Source organism: Montipora capricornis, chromosome 5 (assembly GCF_036669925.1).
Source record: "Montipora capricornis isolate CH-2021 chromosome 5, ASM3666992v2, whole genome shotgun sequence".
In the NCBI taxonomy this organism is placed as follows: domain Eukaryota; kingdom Metazoa; phylum Cnidaria; class Anthozoa; order Scleractinia; family Acroporidae; genus Montipora; species Montipora capricornis.
This window is the reverse complement of record NC_090887.1, coordinates 19,586,068-19,593,567: the sequence shown is the minus strand read 5'-3', so window position 1 is coordinate 19,593,567 and position 7,500 is coordinate 19,586,068. Positions and strand designations below refer to the sequence as shown.

At 39.4% G+C, this 7,500-nt stretch overlaps 1 long non-coding RNA gene across 8 annotated transcripts in view; it reads left to right on the top strand.

The window, feature by feature from the left end:
* The window catches only part of LOC138049812 (uncharacterized), a 15,919-nt gene that overhangs the window by 6,983 nt on the left and 1,436 nt on the right, over positions 1-7,500 (top strand). For 3 of the 8 annotated variants that reach the window (XR_011132457.1, XR_011132459.1, XR_011132462.1), the window contains 6 exons: positions 2,881-3,026; positions 3,531-3,763; positions 4,399-4,475; positions 6,368-6,513; positions 7,015-7,247; positions 7,488-7,500. The exon at positions 7,488-7,500 is cut by the window's right edge and continues 1,436 nt beyond it. This is a non-coding gene — a long non-coding RNA (uncharacterized lncRNA). Of the gene's footprint in view, positions 60-1,206; positions 1,388-2,599; positions 3,027-3,530; positions 3,764-4,398; positions 4,476-6,367; positions 6,514-7,014; positions 7,248-7,487 lie in introns of those variants that run through there. The other 5 variants (XR_011132461.1, XR_011132458.1, XR_011132460.1 and 2 more) reach the window with 5 other exon arrangements.

Here is a 7,500-nt window from a genome sequence, read left to right as displayed (position 1 = left end):
ACACCCCTCGGAGTGAAATGAACAGCAAGAACTATCCATATCCGACAACAACAACTAAGGTAACCTATCTATTTTGAGAGGAGTAGTTCTATTAATTTCGCGCAAGACAAAGATTAATAAAAAAAGGAGCGGTGACAAACATTAAAGTATAAACAAGCGCATTGTTTGAAATTATTTATATGACGTTTCCTATGCTTCGACATACATCCTCAGAAGTGACCGTTTACTACGAATTTAAACTTTTTAACATGTAACCTATTAAGTAACTACTTATTAACAATAATTCATTAATGAATTAACAATTAGTTAACAGTCACTTCTGAGGATATGAACGCCAAGTAAGTAATTTCAAACAATGCGCTTGCATGTTTTTGTCATGCCGTTTGATGCATAGTTCTGGTTTCGATAAAGACGGCAATCAATAATGCCGTGCAATCACAGTCACGATTCCCCTCCCCTCTCTCCCTCATTTGGGGGTGGGGCTTTTTTACTGCCCCGCCTCAAATGAGGGAGAAGCCCTGGGAACGAGGCTGCCCCCCTTAAAAAATTTATTATAATTATTATAATAACATAATTAGTAAATTATAATTATAGTTAGTATAATTATTTTAATTATTATTATAATTATTAGAAACATAGTATTAGGTTAGTTTCGGGCGCAGACAATTTTTTAAGATTAAACTAGACCCTCCGTGATAGTACACTGGGTTGCCTGTGGTTCGTGCACCGTCCCAGGCAACTTTTTCAAGTTGGGGGGTCATTAAGACCATTTTAAGGGGTCACCCAGAAGTGATACCAGCAGAGGCCCTTTGGCTCGCATGTCCTCACATGTTCGTGTGCCTAAAAAGATCCTTTTCTGAGGTTAAAAAGCTGGCTACCGGCCTATTAATTATTTGTCAAAAAGAAGAAATTCCTGTCCTCTTTGGGAAAAATAGACACGCATTGCTTACGTGTGGTAGTGAAGTAACACAGCGATTTATTCCATATAAAATGTCAACTGAGCTGTGTGTTGTCTTCCAGGAGATTCAAGTTATCCTTGCGTAATATGTAGCTCTAACAGTGCACGATATTGTTTTGGTATTGTCTATCATTGTAGTGCCGTGGTAGAAGTCTTGGGTAAATAGCCTGAGAAGACATGTGGTTACTAGCAAAGTATTGAACCCAGAAAGATTGAAGAAAATAAATGGGAAGTGAGAAACATTGGCTGTTGGGCTGACATGTTGATAATTGATTTTTGCTACGTTCAATTTTGGCTGCAGAAATAAATCGCAAAATCGAAAGTGACATGGCCGGAATTCAGCGGGCGCCATGATTAAGTTACCGCGGCATGTTTACTCGCCAAACAGTGAAGCGTCCGCGTCAAATGATGGCAAGATACCGGGTTTTCGTAAGTTTCTTTTTCTGTCAAGTGTTAAAAAGTTTGACAATAAATGAGCGAAGTCAAAACAAAGATCACAATCGCCCAAACCCTTTAGGTTGACCATTGTTTCTGCTAAGTCAAAAATTTACTCTCCAAGACGAGGTTATTTATCACCAGGTAATTCCGTCATTTTGGAAATAGCAGCTACTTTATTATTCATCGGTGTCACAATTTTTTGCTGATTTTGGGGCTCATTTTGTTGAAACTCAAGCACACTTCCAACAGACCTGCTTCTTTTCGTGAACCTTTCCTGCTGACAGAGCAATACTAAAATGTCCTCCCGTATCACATTTCAACCTTAAGCTCGAATACATATTATGATATTATAATTCACAAAGGCAGAAAATATCACAGAATCCTTTTCCAGCAAAACATTTTATTGAAACAAGCAACATAAAAGATGCACTAAAACGCCATTCACGTTGCAATGACTTTCGAGGCCATTGCTGGTTGACGAGAATAACAAACTCACGAGGCAGAATGTCTATTCATATTTAATTAAGTTAGCACAACAGAAAGACACTAACCTCATTTTGACACGAAAATGCTTTACTATTGCCATAAAAACTATCCAGGTAAGCTTGCATATTATAAAACATGATGAATTCATAAAAGCAACCTTTTCCAGCGAACAATTTTTTGAAACAAACAACATATTTGCTATTAGAGGCAAAAACCCCTTCCTATTTCATTGCGTGCGTGAAGGGAAAAAACTCAGTTGTGTCAAATATGTGCAATATTACAGCAAATTAAAATTTCAGGATCAAACTGTTTCCATGAAGAACCTTTCCTTGAATAATGAAGCACAAAATAGACGACAAGCTTTCTTTCAAATAATTCTTGACTGTCACATTTCCAATTATGTTTTTACTGAAGACTGTGCAGAGTTGATCACAGATCCACTTAAGGTGTTCGATTTGGTCTGTCTTTGTTGAACCCATAAGTTACCAGAGAATTTTCCATTTGGTTTCAGTGTTCTGCATAACAGCACACTTGGTAAAATTAGAAATGCAGCTCACAGATTGTTGTCGAAGTCCATTACTCGTCGCTTGTAAGATTCCACCGCCTGTCTTGTTCAGTATCCAATTGACTTGCCATTATTGAGCTTCATAAGGGTATATTTTGTTTAAAGATCCACTAAAACGCCATTCGCGTTACATGACTTTCGTCGCCATTGCCGGTTAAGTTTATCATTCTACTGTGTCCACCAGAGAAATCTACGCATTTCAACTACCCTCTCGATCCTAAGAAAATACGAGCAGAAGGCTCTATGCACAAAGATACCACTTAGCAGGGGAGTGACAGGCAAGACTTTTACCGACACGGAAAAAAAAAAGAATACCGAACAAATGCCACCCACTTTCCGACTGGGATTGCCCTACGGCAACCCAGTAAAAATACAAAATGTACATAAATAATTAAAATAAAAACTTAAATATGAAATATATCATTTATTGCAGTTAAAAGGCGTTCCGATATCGATGTGTGTACAGTGCAGGGACGAGTTGACTGTGGTTGGAGGAAGTGCTGTCGGAGAGAGAATTTAGCAACAATTAGTTAACATGAGTCACTTCTGAGGATGTGTGTCGAAGCATACAAACGCCAAGTAAGTAATTTCAAACAATGCGCTTGTTTGTTTGTCACGCTGTTTGAGTCTTAATTTGGATGCATAGTTCTGGTTTCGATAAAGACGGCAATCAATAATGCCGTGCAAGCATATATAGTCACGATTCCCCTCCCCCTCTATCTGCAACCTCGTTCCCAGAGCTTCTCCCTCATGTGGGGGAGGGGCGTTTTTTTATTGCCCCGCCCCCACATGAGGGAGAAGCCCTGGGAACGAGGTTGCAGATAGAGGGGGAGGGGAGGCGTGACTATGCTTGCACGGCTCTCCGAGGGACTGGGGCTGCGTGGGAGATTGAATGATCATTCAACCCCAGCCCCAGTCCCTCGGAGTGCCTGCTCGCAGGCTTATTGATTGCTGTCTTTATCGAAACCACAACTATGCATCCAAATTAAGAGGCAAACGGCGTGACAAACATTCAAGTGCATTAATTAGCATAAATATTATACTTATTTTAATTATTATTATTATATCAATTATTTTTATTAGAAACAGTATCAGGTGTTCCGATGTGCGTACAGTGAGTGCAGGGACGAGTTGACTGTGGTTGGAGGAAGTGCTGCTGAACCCTGCTAAACCAGTGAAGCTACATCATGGGAACTCACAGTTAATATGAGCAACTCTTTGTCAGCTTTTTAACTTGTGCGGACAAGCAGAAGTGAATTACTTGGTTCATCTCTTTTTGCTGTCAACATGTTCATGGCAGGATCATTGACTCAACGGTAAGAATTTTCAAATGGGTTATACGTCAAGTTTAGCTTTTAACTTACTATTGTTCAGTTAATTAAACGAGAAAATTTTAAACTTCAGAAGAATTCACTCTTTTTCGTTTGGAGCTGACCATGTTTAATTTTGGAGTCTGCTTTTTGAAAACCTCAAGGTTAACTTAACCTTGTTATTGGGATTTTGATGTTGCCCCTGTCTCTTCCAACCCTAAACTAAATACATGTAGAAAAATTATTAAGGAAAAGCATGTTAGTAACTACTTAGAGTAACTTCTAATTACTGGAAATGTAATTGGCATAAAGGAGTTGTTTTCCCTATCCAGTTATGGTATTTCGACTGTGTACTTAAGATTATTTTATCGTCAATCTTGAAAGAGGATTGAATTTTTTGGGTGGATAATTTGTGAAAGAGTGTAAGGAAAATATCGTCCGTGGCGTAGTACATGTATAATTCATTTTTCACTGCTTGTTGAAGTGCTTTGTCATGCGTGCCAGTAATAATCCATTTTGCACTATGTGTTCCGTTGGGTCTCTCTCTCTCTCTCTCTTTCTCTCTCTCTCTCTCTCTCTCCACATGATTACTTTCACTGGAGTCTTGTTCCAAACTTCTTGTCTCCTGTTCCTTTTTGAAGCCTGCAGTGACCAGTGAAGCTACATCGTGGGAACTCACAGTTAATTAACCTTGAGTTTCGGTTTTGACCTCAAGAAGGTAACTCATGTATTTGCCTTATTTATAAAAAGAACAAGTTGAAACTTCTGATGTAGTCATGTCCTTATTGTTTGGAGCTGACCAATGTTTGGAAGTTTTAGAGAACACTTCCTGGGTACGTTAAGGTTAACTTAACCTTATTATTGGAATTTTGATACTGGCTTGTCTCTTCCCACTCTGAAATAAGAACATGTAGAAAAATCATAAGGAAGAGGGAAAAGCTTTTTTTTCCCATCTGGATATAGTATTTTCGACTCAGTGTAGAGGAGATATTGTTAACGTCACCTATTGTCATTGCTTAACCAGTGACGCAAGATCATGGGACTTCAAAATTTACATGAGCAACTCTCTACGAGCTTTTTGACTTGTGCGGACTTGTGCGGACTAGCAGAACTGGCAGCATCAAGGCAGCAGTGAAATACTTGGTTCATCTCTTGTTGCAGTAAACGCGTTCATGGCAGGATTGACTCGAAATTAATTTAAGCCATGGGAAAAACTGTTTTAATCAGTGTTTGCATCAGGAAAACGAATTTACAACTTTACTGGGCGCAGCCGTCTTAAATAATTCAGTTGTGTCGTTAATAACACTTAAGGTGATTCCTTAGTAATAGAAGATGTTGTAAGATTTTCCTTAAACTTTTCTCGATTGTTCCCTACATTATGGTGACTCGAAGTGTGCAATTAAATAAATAGGTCACCGAGCTCGTTCGCGAGATATAACTTCCTCAAGTTACTCATTTAATCATTGCGACTTCATCTATCAAGGACAAGTTTGTTCTATCGGTTCAGGCTGTACATTTTGCAGAACAGGAAGCACAGCTTTGACGTAATTCTTTAAATAACAAAACATGAGGTGAATTGTATTGCTCAAAAGGAATAATTTAACGTTTGTTCTATGGCGGGTGTCCGGAAAACGCGAATAGCGAAGAGCAAATAGTACGAACTGTGGTTCGTGCACCGTCCCAGGCAACTTTTTTTCAAGTTGGGGGGTCATTAAGACCATTTAAAGGGTCACCCAGAAGTGATACCAGCAGAGGCCCTTTGGCTTGCATGTCCTCACATGTTTGTACGACTAAAAAGATCCTTTTTTGAGGTTAAAAAGCCGGCTACCGGCCTATTAATTATTTGTCAAAAAGAAGAAATTCCTGTCCTCTTTGGGAAAAATAGACACGCATTGCTTACGTGTGGTAGTGAAGTAACACAGCAATTTATTCCATATAAAATGAATAATGAAGCACAAAATAGACGACAAGCTTTTTCTTTCAAATAATTCTTGACTGTCACATTTCCAATGATGTTTTTACTGAAGACTGTGCAGAGTTGATCACAGATCCACTTAAGGTGTTCGATTTGTTCTGTCTTTGTTGAACCCATAAGTTACCAGAGAATTTTCCATTTGGTTTCAGTGTTCTACATAACAGCACACTTGGTAAAATTAGAAATGCAGCTCACAGATTGTTGTCCAAGTCCATTACTCGTCGCTTGTAAGATTCCACCGCCTGTCTTGTTCAGTATCCAATTGACTTGCCATTATTGAACTTCATAAGGGTATATTTTGTTCAAAGATCCACTAAAACGCCATTCGCGTTACATGACTTTCGACGCCATTGCCGGTTAAGTTTATCATGCTACTGTGTCCACCAGAGAAATCTACGCATTTCAACTACCCTCTCTATCCTAAGAAAATACGAGCAGACGGCTCTATGCACAAAGATACCACTTAGTAGGGGAGTGACAGGCAAGACTTTTACCGACACGGAAAAAAAAAGAATACCGAACAAATGCCACCCACTTTCCGACTGGGATTGCCCTACGGCAACCCAGTAAAAATACAAAATCTACATAAATAATTAAAATAAAAACTTAAATATGAAATATATCATTTATTGCAGTTAAAAGGCGTTCCGATATCGATGTGTGTACAGTGCAGGGACGAGTTGACTGTGGTTGGAGGAAGTGCTGTCGGAGAGAGAATTTAGCAACAATTAGTTAACATGAGTCACTTCTGAGGATGTGTGTCGAAGCATACAAACGCCAAGTAAGTAATTTCAAACAATGCGCTTGTTTGTTTGTCAGGCTGTTTGAGTCTTAATTTGGATGCATAGTTCTGGTTTCGATAAAGACGGCAATCGATAATGCCGTGCAAGCATATATAGTCACGATTCCCCTCCCCCTCTATCTGCAACCTCGTTCCCAGGGCTTCTCCCTCATGTGGGGGAGGGGCATTTTTTTATTGCCCCGCCCCCACATGAGGGAGAAGCCCTGGGAACGAGGTTGCAGATAGAGGGGGAGGGGAGGCGTGACTATGCTTGCACGGCTCTCCGAGGGACTGGGGCTGCGTGGGAGATTGAATGTTCATTCAACCCCAGCCCCAGTCCCTCGGAGTGCCTGCTCGCAGGGTTATTGATTGCTGTCTTTATCGAAACCAGAACTATGCATCCAAATTAAGACGCAAACAGCGTGACAAACATTCAAGTGCATTAATTAGCATAAATATTATACTTACTTTAATGATTATTATATCAATTATTTTTATTAGAAACAGTATCAGGTGTTCCGATGTGCGTACAGTGAGTGCAGGGACGAGTTGACTGTGGTTGGAGGAAGTGCTGCTGAACCCTGCTAAACCAGTGAAGCTACATCATGGGAACTCACAGTTAATATGAGCAACTCTTTGTCAGCTTTTTAACTTGTGCGGACAAGCAGAAGTGAATTACTTGGCTCATCTCTTTTTGCTGTCAACATGTTCATGGCAGGATCATTGACTCAACGGTAAGAATTTTCAAATGGGTTATACGACAAGTTTAGCTTTTAATTAACTTACTATTGTTCTGTTAATAATAAAGGAGAAAAGTTTAAACTTCAGAAGAATTCACTCTTTTTCGTTTGGAGCTGGCCATGTTTAATTTTGGAGTCTGCTTTTTGAAAACCTCAAGGTTAACTTAACCTTGTTATTGGGATTATAAGGAAAAGCATGTGTTAGTAACTACTGAAAGATATAATCTTTTGCAGTGAAAAGGTGTTC